Raw genomic sequence first — 16,470 nt, 5'->3', positions numbered from 1 at the left:
AAAATCATATGTTAAAACTGTTGTTCAAAACAACGAATTGTCCATTATAAACCTCCGCAAGTGGCTATGCAGATAAAATTATGTGCATATTGTACATAAAACAGTGTTCTGGTGATGCCACATTGTAATAGATTTCTTGATTAGGAGGTGGAGTTATACTGATGCAAGTTGAACCTGATTGTGTGTTGACAATAGGGGCCTAAAAAGAAAAAGAAAATATGAATGAACTGAAGAATAAAATACTGTTAAATGTGAACTAAGTGCCCATCCCGTCACTCACCTCCTTGCCCGTCCTACATCGACCACTCCACCTCAAGTGCTAAAGCTAACTGAGTAACGTCCTCGAAGGTCGTTGATGACTGACTGTGCGGGAAGGTTGAGAGGAGTTTGACGTAAGGGGAGAGGCGTGAGGTGATGTATTAGCCACGCGCCTTTGTGAAAAGAATTTATTGATTAACTCCTCGAAAAGTATATTGATATCCTCCGATATCTCATTAAGATTATAAATCGGGTTGCATTTTTGATCAATATTTATAAAGATGTTTTCTAAAATATTCAATAGATTTCCTTTCTTACATAAATGGAGAATTTGAAGGTCTTGTTGTATGCCCGTGAATGTATGATTGGTATCGTCCATATGAGAACCGAATGCTGAGAATCTGCCGTTCTTTGACGCATTAACATGTTCATTATACCTTATGTTAAAATTGCGGCCTGTCTGTCCAATATAACTGGCGGGACACTGCTGGCACTTTAATTTGTAAACACCTGATTTCTGAAATTTGCTATTACCGTTATTGATAGTGTACTGATTGAAGAAAAGTTGAGTGTTGTTATTGGTTGTTTTAAAATAAACTTTCATATTAAGTTTCTTGAAAACATTCGTGATTTCGTATATTTTACTGTGGCTATAAGTAAAAAGGGCGTAACTGTCTTCTTTCTTTTTGGTATCCTTGGTTAATGTGGAAAATGATTTTTTCTAAATTTTGCTAATAATTTTATCTACAAATTGCCTGTTGAACCCGTTTCTTTTTGCTATAAAATAAATAGTATCCAATTCATTTTTACGATCTGCTTCTGACATGGGTATATTATAAGCTCTGTAAATCATGCTGTAAAAGGAGGCCGTCTTATGTGCTGCCGGGTGTACAGAATTTTGTTTAATTACGTTTAACGTTTGAGTAGGTTTCCTAAATATTTTAAACCTAAGTTTATTAGAGTCATTAATAATTGTAATGTCAAGAAAGTTTAATGCTTTATTATTTTCACTTTCGAAATAAAATTTAATCTGTGAATCCATATTGTTTAATTGTTCTAATACCTCCTGTCCATTAGTAATGCTATGGTCAATTATTGTAAACGTATCATCTACGTATCTCAACCAGGTTATTATTCCTTTAATATTGTTAATTTTGCTATTTTCAAGAAAATCCATATAAATTTCCGCCATAATTCCCGAAGCTGGGGCCCCCATAGGAAGACCTTCCTGTTTATATAGTTGGCCGTTGAAAGTAAAGTAATTATTACCGACGACGAACTCCAAACTGTTAATAAAATCGGCTATCTCTTGCCTACTCAAATTACTGTATTTAAGTAGGTTATTCTTTACAAGATTTATCGTTTTTGATACTGGAATATTCGAGAACATATTTTGACGTCGAATGAATACATCTTATGGTTCGATTTTATGTTTAAATCTTTAATAGATCGCAAAATTCTTTGGAATTCTTAATACACCTACTACCCTCAAATCTATAATTTTTTAAAATAAATTGTTTATAAATCTAGACGTCTTGTATATAGGGCTATTTCTGAAATTAATGATTGGTCTAATAGGTATATTCTCTTTATGCACCTTCGGTAGTGCCTTAGCCGTCGGGATACCCGGGTTCATATTAATAAGTTTTTGCGATTCCCTTTCATTAAGGATGAAAGAAGATAGTTTAAGAAGATTTTTTTAAGTTTCTCTGAATGATATTCGTCGGGTCTTTTTTTATAATTTTGAATGAATTCTCTGCGAAAAAGGTTTCGGTTTTCTGTATGTATGATTCTTTATTCATAATGACCGTCGCATTCCCTTTGTCCGCCTTAGTCACAATCAAACCGTTCTCCTTAATTTTCTGTTTCCATGCAGCTATTGTTTGGTTATGATGTGTAGAAAGTCTATCTTTGTTATTATTTATTAATTTAGAAAGTTTTTTCTTTTTATTAAATCTCGTCTCTGTTTGGTTCCCTATCGGTAACTTTTGTATTGCACTTCTCATCTTCCGCCGTGATCGTGATCGCGTCTTTAAGTTTAAACTGAACGGGCCAATTGAATTTGGGACCTTTCTCCATAACACTTATTTCGGACTTATCAAAACAAGTCTCTGAAAGATTAATAACCGGAAGCGACTTTCAACCTATTAGGTCGTGTTACGTACATTTAGTACGTGATGAAGAGATGTTAAGTACAGAACAAAAATGGCCAACCAGACACCAGTGGGATCCGAACCCACAACTTCCCGATTTCGCGTCGGTTGCTCTACCAATTGAGCTATGGTGGCCTAGGCCATCTTTGTTCTGTTGGAAAGGATCTAAGCTACAGGTCTGGTACTACTACCATCACACTGTAGAGTGCGTTCAAGTTGCCCGTTGAGGGCCAAGTAAATTAATATTAAATTTTCACGACCACATTGTAATCGAAAGCGACTTTCAACCTATTAGGTCGTGTTACGTACATTTAGTACGTGATGAAGAGATGTTAAGTACAGAACAAAAATGGCCAACCAGACACCAGTGGGATCCGAACCCACAACCTCCCGATTTCGCGTCGGTTGCTCTACCAATTGAGCTATGGTGGCCTAGGCCATCTTTGTTCTGTTGGAAAGGATCTAAGCTACAGGTCTGGTACTACTACCATCACACTGTAGAGTGCGTTCAAGTTGCCCGTTGAAGGCCAAGTCAATGAATATTAAATTTTCACGACCACATTGTAATCGAAAGCGACTTTCAACCTATTAGGTCGTGTTACGTACATTTAGTACGTGATGAAGAGATGTTAAGTACAGAACAAAAATGGCCAACCAGACACCAGTGGGATCCGAACCCACAACCTCCCGATTGGTGGTGAAAATTCAATATTCATTGACTTGGCCCTCAACGGGCAACTTGAACGCACTCTACAGTGTGATGGTAGTAGTACCAGACCTGTATCTTAGATCCTTTCCAACAGAACAAAGATGGCCTAGGCCACCATAGCTCAATTGGTAGAGCAACCGACGCGAAATCGGGAGGTTGTGGGTTCGGATCCCACTGGTGTCTGATTGGCCATTTTTGTTCTGTACTTAACATCTCTTCATCACGTACTAAATGTACGTAACACGACCTAATAGGGTGAAAGTCGCTTTCGATTACAATGTGGTCGTGAAAATTCAATATTAATTTACTTGGCCCTCAACGGGCAACTTGAACGCACTCTACAGTGTGATGGTAGTAGTACCAGACCTGTAGCGTAGATCCTTTCCAACAGAACAAAGATGGCCTAGGCCACCATAGCTCAATTGGTAGAGCAACCGACGCGAAATCGGGAGGTTGTGGGTTCGGATCCCACTGGTGTCTGGTTGGCCATTTTTGTTCTGTACTTAACATCTCTTCATCACGTACTAAATGTACGTAACACGATCTAATAGGTTGAAAGTCGCTTTCGATTACAATGTGGTCGTGAAAATTCAATATTCATTAATAACCTGCTCTTGAAATACAGGAATGGTTGAATGAGTCTGATTATTATGATCCTTGGATGAGGGAGAATCAGTCTCAGTTCTCTTACTATTGCGCCTAGGTGTATTAGTTTTGTTGACTAACTTGTTCTGTTTATCTACAAGTAGGTATGCGATTTTATTTTACGTAATTTTGAAACGAACTCCACTCTAATGGGGCAATGGAGGCAGACGCGATGAGATGGGCCTCGTATAACTGAATGTTAAGTAATGCTTTTTTCCTATAAAGAAATTTAATTTCGTTCGTGATCCATAGAATGTTGAATTTATCTTGTGTCTTTCTATGCCAGTACGACAAGACATTCCTGTTTTGAACAGATTTCCAAAATTAGGGACAAGTCCCTCCTTGAGACAGTTTTTCAGGAATAGAATGTCCTTACCTATTTTCACAATTTTGGTCTTAAGATTTAAATATTTGTTAGCTCTACCTGCCTGGTTGGCATCTCGAATATTCCAGTATGAAAAACGATAAATCTTGTAAAGAATAACCTACTTAAATACAGTAATTTGAGTAGGCAAGAGATAGCCGATTTTATTAATAGTTTGGAGTTCGTCGTCAGTAATAATTACTTTACTTTCAACGGCCAACTATATAAACAGGAAGGTCTTCCTATGGGGGCCCCAGCTTCGGGAATTATGGCGGAAATTTATATGGATTTTCTTGAAAATAGCAAAATTAACAATATTAAAGGAATAATAACCTGGTTGAGATACGTAGATGATACGTTTACAATAATTGACCATAGCATTACTAATGGACAGGAGGTATTAGAACAATTAAACAATATGGATTCACAGATTAAATTTTATTTCGAAAGTGAAAATAATAAAGCATTAAACTTTCTTGACATTACAATTATTAATGACTCTAATAAACTTAGGTTTAAAATATTTAGGAAACCTACTCAAACGTTAAACGTAATTAAACAAAATTCTGTACACCCGGCAGCACATAAGAGGGCCTCCTTTTACAGCATGATGTATAGAGCTTATAATATACCCATGTCAGAAGCAGATCGTAAAAATGAATTGGATACTATTTATTTTATAGCAAAAAGAAACGGGTTCAACAGGCAATTTGTAGATAAAATTATTAGCAAAATTTAGAAAAAATCATTTTCCACATTAACCAAGGATACCAAAAAGAAAGAAGACAGTTACGCCCTTTTTACTTATAGCCACAGTAAAATATACGAAATCACGAATGTTTTCAAGAAACTTAATATGAAAGTTTATTTTAAAACAACCAATAACAACACTCAACTTTTCTTCAATCAGTACACTATCAATAACGGTAATAGCAAATTTCAGAAATCAGGTGTTTACAAATTAAAGTGCCAGCAGTGTCCCGCCAGTTATATTGGACAGACAGGCCGCAATTTTAACATAAGGTATAATGAACATGTTAATGCGTCAAAGAACGGCAGATTCTCAGCATTCGGTTCTCATATGGACGATACCAATCATACATTCACGGGCATACAACAAGACCTTCAAATTCTCCATTTATGTAAGAAAGGAAATCTATTGAATATTTTAGAAAACATCTTTATAAATATTGATCAAAAATGCAACCCGATTTATAATCTTAATGAGATATCGGAGGATATCAATATACTTTTCGAGGAGTTAATCAATAAATTCTTTTCACAAAGGCGCGTGGCTAATACGTCACCTCACGCCTCTCCCCTTACGTCAAACTCCTCTCAACCTTCCCTCACAGTCAGTCATTAACGACCTTCGAGGACGTCACTCAGTTAGCTTTAGCACTTGAGGTGGAGTGGTCGATGTAGGACGGGCAAGGAGTTGAGTGACGGGATGGGCACTTAGTTCACATTTAACGGTATTTTATTCTTCAGTTCATTCATATTTTCTTTTTCTTTTTAGGCCCCTATTGTCAACACACAATCAGGTTCAACTTGCATCAGTATAACTCCACCTCCTAATCAAGAAATCTATTACAATGTGGCATCACCAGAACACTGTTTTATGTACAATATGCACATAATTTTATCTGCATAGCCACTTACGGAGTTTTATAATGGACAATTCGTTGTTTTGAACAACAGTTTTAACATATGATTTTAATTGGACTTCATGCTTCATATCATGTTCACACCGCACCATTTTAACTTTGAAGACTGACAAGACGCTATCGCGCCGCGTCACAGTGTACAAAGACTTAGCATTTACTTATTTTAATGTGTCCTCGCCTTATTTTTAATGTTATGTATTTGTATTTGTGACTGAAGATGTCCTATAAAAGGACGAAACATGTTTCACGAGTGTAATTTAATGTAGTCTTTGTAATAAAGACAATTACAGTATTGTAAAGGTGGAATTATAAAATTTAAATTTTCACAAGTTGTAATCAGGAGTCATGCAACTGTACAATGTGTTATAAATAAATATAAATATGCACGTAGCATTGAAAATAAACACAAAGTGAGTGGGAGAAATCATTTCAACCTCAGGGAGGAACGTTGGATAGTAAGACAAGTGAAGAAAATCCAGCGATTAGTGCTCCGAAACCGCCTGTGATGGCTGAGAGACATACCAATAAGAGAGCACATCTAGAAACTATTCGACTTATCCTAAGAAAAAGTAACAGGCATGGACAAATAGCTAGGAAAAAAAATTGTTAGCAAGGTTAATAGGAAGAAAACGTTGAGCTTCGTTAAGGAGCATGTAGAAAAACATTTCGACTTCTGGAAGACCGTTATTTCTGCAAATGAAAGCAAATACAATCTCTTCGGATCAGATGGAAAGGTTAGAGGAAACTAAATGAGGAGTAAAAACCTAGCAATATACGCCCAAGTATCAAACTTGGTGGAGGTAGTGTAACTGTCAGCTAGTGGACCAGGAGAATGGAGTTTTATTGATGAGACCATGAATAAACATGTGTATGACCTAGTGCTCAAAACCTTGGAATACTTGATCGATTTAAGTATTACCAAGACAACGACCCGAAGCACAAAGCTCATATAGTACGGATGTGGCTCAAAAGTACTCGAGACACCTCCACAGTTACCAGACTTAAATGTCATAGAAAATCTATGGCGTTACTTGGAAGCAGCGATAATAATACACCATATTTCGAACAAAGATGATCTGAAAATGGCTTCATGAGAAGAATGGACGAAAATAGATCCATCTTATTGCGAAAAGTTGGTACAATCTATACCTAACAGTTTAAGAGCCATGAAAATTGCTAAAGGGTATCCTACAAAGTATTGACTGTTAAAAACATTGTGTTATGAGAGATCGTTCAGGAATTACTTGAAGGTGTATGAGTTTTACTTTGACCTGTTTCATGCATGTTTAAGAATAATGTATTAATTTTCTTTAAGTATAAGAAATAGGAGTTGATTTACTTTGTACCTTAGTAGAGAAATGTGTATTTGTTAAACCAGAACCAACACTAAAATAGAGTAATAGGTATTTTTTGTTGTTGAATTCTAATAAACAAGCTCTCCTCTAGTGTATGAGTTTCATTTTGACTCACTGTAGCTGGAATCGCTTAAATGCGACCAGTATCCAGTATTCGGCTCTTCGCACCGCACTGTTGGCAGCCCTGAAGCTGGTTTTCCGTAGTTCCCCATTTTCACAGCAGGTAATTAAGGGTAATTAAGGGTAAGGCCGCTTTCTTCCCACTTCCTGTCCCACCGTCGCCATAAGTCAGTCAGTGCGACGTAAAACAAATTGTTAAATAAACGAGAAAAAGGAGGCATGGACGCTGTTGGCATTATTCTCATTGAGGTGTTTCACCCACCATTTCATTGGGTCTATGGGGCTTCTTGTGGTCGTACACCATCAGGGCTGACTACGATGTCCGTACCTGTCTCACCTTGCTCGGTATGTTTTATATGGTCCCGCCTTGTGATTCCCAGAGACGTTTAGCTGCAGGCCAACGTTCTCTGCCGACCGAAGGAATCGTTACGGTCACAGAGTAAATTGTGGCCTAACCCCACTTCAACCAGGTGCTCGGGTATCCAAGAACGTGTTGCTGTCAGTTTCACGAGTGAGGATACGTAGACTAGCACCGTACTCTACGTAGACTCAATCAGTCTTCGTTCTTTTAACCTAATAATAATAATAATAATAATAATAATAATAATAATAATAATAATAATAATAATAATAATAATAATCATAATAATAATAATTTTAGATAATTAAGCTTACACCCGTTTTTCCTAACTGCTGTACATCACAAATGCAGCGCTGTTGTAATTGTCATCGACAACTGATGAAATGAAATGCGGTATGGCTTTTAGTGCCGGGAGTGTCCAAGCACATCTTCGGCTCACCTGTTGCAGGTCTTTCGATTTGACACCTGTAGGCGACCTGCGCGTCGTTTTTAGGATGAAATAATGATGAAGACGACACCTGCACCCAGCCCCCGTGCCAGCGAAATTAACCAATGGTGGTTAAAATCCCAGACCCTGCCGGGAATCGAACTGGGGTCCCCTGTGACCAAAGGCCAGTACGCTAACCATTTAGCCATGGAGCTGGACAGTAACTTTTATAATCGTTAGGAGATGACTCCAAACCTGGACGTAGGTATAAAAGACAATACCCAAAGTCTAATAGCTTTAGTGAATAAAGAATTGAACAAGCAGACGCTGCCGGAAGAACGTCCGGGCACGTCTACAGCTCGTGCTGGACGTGACAGTGGCAGGTTGTTGATACAGCAGACACCTGTTGGGTCACTCTAGAAAGCCACAGTTGCCTCTGCTGATACCCAACAACAACATGTCGGTACCACCGAAAGTGCTTTGCAGAATTCTCCTGCAACCACCAAGACTGGCCGCAGTATAAAACGCTTGAGATGGACTCGAGCAATGAATACAGATGTCATGTGTTTTTACTTCAGAGCAACGGACATGGAAACATGACTGGATACCGAACTACTTTCCATCATCTACTTGAATATAGTGGAACAACGAGTATAGAACTATACTACGAAATAGCCTTCTAACGAACTTTGAAATACAACAAATCAAACAGGCAGCTCTCAATGAACTCCAAACAATGCTGGAGAACTTCAATGAAAATCATCAATCAATTGATATAAACACAACACAAAATCAGGGAACAACAGATAATAATTAATCCCCATATTTAGAAACAGAAACGAACAAAAACACATCAGCGGGTCGTGGGAAAACAATAGATATTAGGCAGGCAGCATTTATCAGATGGGAGGGCAGTGATGCAAACTCAAGGACTTTCACCTCTAAGCTGAGGTCAAATCACATTACTAAATAGATAATTGAAGATGTTTACCAATGTCTGCCATGATTTCTTGATAAAGTAGAAAATCTTACAGACTTTCATCTACTCATATACTGCGCGGCTGTTACTGTGTTAACACTCCACGACCAAAACTTTAACCCCAGCACGAAAAGAATTCCTCATTGGGAACGACAGATAAATAATAAAATAAAGAGTTTGCGTGAAGCTCACACAGGATGCTTCTGGTAATAAAAGTAGAAAAATCACTTCCAAAATCATGAAAAACATACCAAACATTAAAAACGAACGAGACCAACCACTACAAGCAAAAGCTGAGGAGAAGGTTAATGAATAGGCATTCTACAGAAGTCTTGATAAAAAAGTTTGAATTAGCAACTTCCCAAGTACCAAGTGAAGAAGAAATAACCAATATTTGGAGTAATATGTGGTCCAAACCTGTATAACATAGTGAAGATGTGTTTCATTGTACATACGTTGTAACTGCACTGACGCATTCTAAACTGGTCTCAAACAGATCTAGAAAACGTCAATCGCACAATAAGGACCAAACACCAGAATAGTGAGAGTTACAATGCCGAGAAGAGGAATTCTTGAGGAAATACTTTCATTACTGCATGAAGCTGTGGTTGAAGTAGATCTAAACTACACCCCTATGAATTTACATGAACACCACAAAAATGTCAAAGACACTAGCAACCTGCACAGGAAAAGATAGAGAGCTGGGCTAGTAATGAAGTTCATCGAAGGTACTACAACCAGAGCAATGATGGAAACATTAATAAACAACTTTCAAACTCATGGCTCTCTAGGGGAGAGCTATTTCCAGAAACTGAGAGATTCAACTAGGCGATCCATGATAAAGTGGTCTCACAAAGAGTTATAGGAAACACATCCTTAAAGATCCTACTACTAAGAATGACAAGTGTAGGAGCAGCTCAGAAACCATTGAGCAACTAGGGCCAACATCCTACACTGACGCACATAATGATGTAGCCAAAGTTATACACCAAGAAATTTCCCTGACCCGATCTTTCATCCAGAACTGAGTGCCTGACTACAAATACTCCCCGCTAAGTGTACTGGAAAATAAAAATATTAAACTCTACTGGGATCGAATGCATATAAGTTTTCATTTGTTTTCCGATATTGCGCTTTTTACTACATTTTTTCTATTTACAATTGTTTTTTCAAGTCAACTGTTTTCCAAGAACTTAGCAGGAGCACAAGTTCTCATTCAATTATACTGATTTGCGTCGTATATTTTTTATATACGTACTTAACTTCCCACAACCGAGACAAATATTGGACCTTCAAGACATTCTCCACTCTACTTTGGCGTTCGAGACCGCAGCGCATGACCTTGAATGTGCCGCGCTGATCACCGGGAACTGGCGGTTTGCTTCTACAAAATATTCGTCTGCGACTTCAAGTTTATTTATAACCTTCATATATTATTTGTTAGTGTTGTGACTTTGTGCCTGACAGAGTGTGAAACTAACCCATTTCTCCAATATTCATAAACATTGTGTGATTTCGCCTACTTGTTTTTACGGCTGACGATGACCTGGACTAAGGTCGAAACTGGTCCCATTTAAATAAGAATGTAATTACTACATTTCTTTCTTTTATGTATTGAATTGGTTGAACTTCAATTATTTAATTTTTAATGTTAATAATTTCAATACGGAGCAATGAAATTTTTATCTTTAAATAAAAAGCTCCGCACAATAAATCAGACAAAGAAGAACTATCATTTACATCTCATTGACATCGCTATCCCGAATGACTACAATATGAAAGAAGAATACAGGGAGAAGGTCAATAAATATACTCCTCTGGCTAGGGAAATGGAAATAAGACAGGGTGACAATTCTTCCTTTTCTCCTTTCTCACACTGGACTCACACCAAAATCATTTCCAGAAGACTTAATTAAACTTGTTCTTTTGTAAGTTGCTTTACGTCGCAGCGACACTGATAGGTCTTATGGCGACGATGGGACAGGAAGAGGCTAGGAGTGGGAAGGAAACGGCCGTGGCCTTAATTACGGTACATCCCCAGCATTTGCCTGGTGTGAAAATGGGAAACCACGGAAAGCCATTTTCAGGGCTGGCGACGGTGGAGTTCGAACCCACTATCTCCCGAATACTGGACACTGGCCGCACTTAACCAACTGCAACTATCGAGCTCGGTCTTAATGAAACTACAGCTCCCCATATTCACTCACAATGTGGCATAGAAGGCTGCAATTTTGAAGACCTGTAACATGGTCAGAACGGTCAGTACGGAGGCTGCAACCTCTAAATTATGATTTAGCTCTATTATGTAAAATATCGAAATACGTGATGTATTAGGCCTACCAAGTATAAAGTTGTGAAATAATAATAATAATAATAATAATAATAATAATAATAATAATAATAATAACAGCTGGTGGTGCTGATTATCGTATTCAGAGGAACTCACCCCACGTTAACACCAAGGACGGAGAAAGTTCCGACACTTGGATTAATGAAGATATCGGTAAAACTAAGGTAAGAACCACGAAGGACGTGACTATGAAAGACTCGCTAATACTGTGGGAGTCGGAAGAGAACAAGAGTTGACCAAGGGAGGTCGGATACGAAACATAGAAGCTAAGGACTCTCCCAGGAAGATGTCCCTGCATCCCGTCTCAGTTACCTCTTACGGCAGGCAAGGGAGGCGATGTAGTCGCTGTCGTGTGCAGACATCTTGATCTGACATCATCGAGGCTGCCACGTGCTAATTTCGTTGTTCTATTTCATTCCAGTGAATGGCAATGAAACACAGAACTCTACTGCGCGGCCAATTGATCAGTTTTGATTAACTTTATCCGATAAACACGAAATGTATTACGAATTATCTCTTAAATCCTCTCAACAAGGCAACCATTCCTTCTTAACAAAACTTGGAGAAAAAAAAAATCGACGAGTTCAGTTATAACAAAGAAAGAGAAGGGTCAGGAAATGAAACACTCCCTAGGCCTCACAAAACTAATATATCCGTGCTTGGAGGAGACAGAATGTTGTCCAAGAGAGGTGTACAACACAATGTCAGGCTGAACTAGCCCCTCCTTGCCCTCCTGGGGATCGCTAATAACAGGCAAGGAGTACCGTGAATGAACCCCAGACGTGTACGGGACTGATAAAACACCCTCGTCATGAATTACGATTTGAATTGTACACTGATCCGGTCTAAGAGCCTCTAGTGTGAAGAGTACGGAGACGTAACCGTAAACTTGCCATAAACTTTAAAGCTTCAGTATGTTCTCGAGTTAACGTCAGCCTTTGTGACTGATACTACATCAAGCCAGACTGAAGTTAGTAGTGGGCTCCATACAAAGCCTGTTAAAAAGAACGTCGCCACCTAACCATTCCCTGCTCCATACACTACAGCGAGACTCACATGTCACAACACCACTCAAGCTTACTAAAGGTTCTGCATTTGATCGAGTTCCAAGATCCCAACAGCCGTTTCTGCACCAGTGTTGCTAACTTACTTGTTTTCAAGTTTTTGGAGTTGTGTTCATTTATTAGAAGACTTTATACAAATTTTAAAAAGGATTCTTCCTTCAAACGCCTCATTATGTGTTTGGAACAATTCAGATTACATGGCCGGGAGCTCGGGTGAATACCCGACTTTTTAGTGATAATAATAATTAATAATTTCGTGTGGCTATTTCTGCTGAATGTATCCCTCGTAAGGCAGACCCTCCTATGAGGATGGGTGGCATCTGCCATGTGTAGGTTGTTTTTGTTTGAGTCATCAGTCCATAGACTGGTTTGATGCAGCTTTCATACCACCCTATCCTGTGCTAATCTTTTCATTTCTACGTAACTACTGCATCCTACATCTGCTCTAATCTGCTTGTCATATTCATTCCTTGGTCTACCCCTACCATTCTTACCACCTACACTTCCTTCAAAAACCAACTTAACAAGTCCTGGGTGCCTTAAGACGTGTCCTATCATTCTATCGCTTCTTCTCGTCAAATTTAGCCAAATCATCTCCTCTCGCCAATTCGATTCAGTATCTCTTCATTCGTGATTCGATCTATCCATCTCACCTTCAGTATTCTTCTGTAACACCACATTTCAAAAGCTTCTATTCTCTTTCTTTCTGAGCTAGTTATCGTCCATGTTTCACTTCCATACAATGCCACGCTCCACACAAAAGTCTTCAAAAACATCTTTCTAATTCCGATATCAATGTTTGAAGTGAGCAAATTTCTTTTCTTAAGAAAGCTCTTCCTTGCTTGTGCTAGTCTGCATTTTATGTCCTCCTTACTTCTCCCACCGATAGTTATTTAACTACCCAAGTAACAATATTCATCTACTTCCTTTAAGACTTCATTTCCTAATTAAATATTTCCTGCATCACCTGCCTCCGTTCGACTGCACTTCATTACTTTTGTTTTGGACTTATTTATTTTCATCTTGTACTCCTTACCCAAGACTTCATCCATACCATTCAGCAGCTTCTCGAGATTGTGATTCCCTTTCCAAATTCCTCTTTGATTTCCTTTACTGCCTGTTCTATGTAAACATTGAAAAGGAGTGGGGACAAACTGCAACCTTTCCTCACTCCTTTCTGGATGGATGCTTCATTTCCAAAGCCCTCGATTCTTATCACTGCAGACTGATTTTTATACAGATTGTAGATAATTCTTCGTTCTCGGTATCTGATCCCAATCACCTTCAGAATCTTAAATAGCTTGGTCCAATCAAATACAGTAGAGACAATACGCGACACTTACGGATTTAGCCTTGTTAAAATGGGAGACAATTCGACGGTGGCGCTCCTAGTGACTTGACCTGAAAAGTCGCGCTAAATTCAAATATCAATGGAAATGCATACACGAAAATGGGAAAATAAATTACGTCTAGGAAGAAAGTATTATTGAGATATTAACTTCGTAAAATTTAAGAAACGGGATTTTCACTTCCGGGTCCATATGGCCCTGAGGTTCACTCAGCCTACAGCAAAAATTAGTACCAGGTTAATTCCTGGGGGCAAAGGCGGCCGGGCGTAGAGCTAACCACTCTACCCCATCACGTGCCGAGGTTAACAATGGTGGAAGCCTTTACCTTCCACTCCTCCAAGGGCCTTCATGGCCTGTACGGAGGTGACTTTGCTTTGCTTTGCTAACTAAGGGTGATATCTTTAACAGTCTGGTTCTTGTTAAAGATAATGCAATACGGAAACTACTTCACATTATTAAAAATCTTTCACAGAGGACTCAATCTTAACTGACACAATTTTGTTGTTGTTGTTGTTGTTTTTGTTATTACACAATTTTGTACATCAATGTGTTCAGTAACGTGGTTCCAAAATTTGACGAGAATTTTCTGATTCCTGCACGAGATGTTTTTTAGTGGGATCTGGTGGTTATTGCACGTTGACTTAGTACGAAATGATTATTATTTGTTGGCAACACTGCGGGACAAAGGAGTGTTCCTTCCCTCCACAACAACAAGTAAGAGACTAGTCGTTCCCACTTTGTGCTGTAACAATATATTTTTATTGCCACGGAGGTGTAACTCCCCAAGGAGAGAAACAGTTGCAGCTTATGAAAGTTTAAAATGCAAGTTGATTGTTTGTATCGCTAGAGCATGCCCCAAGAGAGTGTCGCGAACTTTGATATGTAAGAAACTTCAGAAGTGGAAGGATGTCAACAAAGTTTGTGACGTCAATATTTTCTTGTGCTTGTCGTAGAAGTTAAGTAAAGTTGTCATATTACTGACGTATCACATCTCTTATATTATGCTTCTGTTCGACAACATAGTGGCTGAGAAGTTATATTTGATATGGACTGTAAAGGAAAGCGTATTACCTTCAACAACTGTGTTCACTGCACTTGTTTTCATGTCTTTAATTTATGTGTGTTTAGTTGTTCCTCTTCCTTTTACAGCAGGCATCCTCGTAATAGCAGCGATGGCAAAGAAAGTGGAAACCAGCCCTCTCAAGAAAGTGAATCGCTCAGAAAATATAAATATCGAATATGAGATTGAACAAAAGAGTTTCGTAGGGATTCAAAACATAGAAAAATTAATACTATTTAATATAGTAAGTGTAACTAATTTGTAAGTAGTAGTACTATTACTGAAAGAGGAGGGCCTCTTAGACGGTGATGCCATCTCTCAGGCCAGGAGAATTGTTTCGGAGAAGGTGAGGGGGTTGGCAGCAGCCGTCCTGTCGGTTTGAGTCTCCGAATGTTGGCAGACAAATCGGAAGGGGTATGATTTGAGAAGCTTGGTGCACTTCAGACACGTAACCAGTAGTCTCCTCGTAGCATTGTGATGAATACTCGTTGTCAGTAGCCTTCTCACAGTAGAGTATTTTAAATGCAGTGTGGTGACTGCTCGTGCATGGTGACCAATGTTCTTCGCAATATATAGTTTTAATGTGTGTGACTACAAAGTGTTAAGCGAAGAATGAAACATTTCATGTGTTCTGACTAAAATAAGAATTTAAGATGACACGTTTCCAAAGGACACCCCGAGAAGCTGAATGTTACCGCGCTTGTACAAAAAGTAAACATTCGTACGCCTATCAGTGTGAAATTTACAACAAGAATTTCAATTATGAGTACAACTTCAAACGTCATCAGCGAGACTATCATGGTGATGAGTCAGTTACAAAGAGATCATTGAATTGCAGCTTGTGTAGGTATGAAGGAAGCGCAGAAAACTGTTTATTTGAACATTTAGAATCGGTACATGAAATACCTATAACATCCGAGGAACTACAGTTCTCATCTTTTGATGACTTTAAGAATTGGAATCAGGAAACTGAAGAGACAACACGGTCGTTATTTGTTAAAAATCACGGGTCTCATGCGGCTGCTGATATGTTATTATTACGACTGCCACCGTTCGGGGAATTTTGTCTGTAAAGGTAAGGGTGTTCGACATTTAAAATTGCAATGAAGCAATCAAATCTATGGACTGTGTCCTGAAAAGATAAAAGTTTGTGAAGCCGAAGATGGAAGATTCCGAGTCAAAGTTATCCCTTCTCACGTCGGTCATCAACATGACTTAAGTTACTTGCGACTGACAGAAAAAGAAAGGGTCAGTATAGCTGCAGACATTGCTAACAAAATCCCTTTCCAAGCTATACTGGACAAATTCTAGATTCAGTATCTGATTCTAAATTAGAACGATACATCTGCTAATAAAGCAGGCAATAAATGAAATGGCGTATGGCTTTTAGTGCCAGGAGTGTCCAAAGACATGTTCGGCTCGTTAGATGCAGGTCTTTTGATTTGACTCTCGTAGGCAACCTGCACATCATGATGACGATGAAAATGGTGATGAAGACGATACATACACCCAGCCCCCGTGCGAGCGAAATTAACCAATCATGGTTAAAATTCCCGACTCTGCCGGGAAACGAACCCGGGACCCCTGTGGCCAAAGGTTAGCACGCTAA

At 38.7% G+C, this 16,470-nt stretch overlaps 1 protein-coding gene across 1 annotated transcript in view; it reads right to left on the bottom strand.

Annotated features, from left to right (window-relative positions):
• The window catches only part of LOC136879105 (dipeptidase 1-like), a 475,836-nt gene that overhangs the window by 278,887 nt on the left and 180,479 nt on the right, over nt 1-16,470 (bottom strand). The window lies entirely within an intron of this gene.

This window comes from Anabrus simplex, chromosome 8, assembly GCF_040414725.1.
Source record: "Anabrus simplex isolate iqAnaSimp1 chromosome 8, ASM4041472v1, whole genome shotgun sequence".
Classification (NCBI taxonomy): domain Eukaryota; kingdom Metazoa; phylum Arthropoda; class Insecta; order Orthoptera; family Tettigoniidae; genus Anabrus; species Anabrus simplex.
Note: the sequence above shows the minus strand (reverse complement) of the source record. Positions and strands in the feature narration are given on the sequence as shown.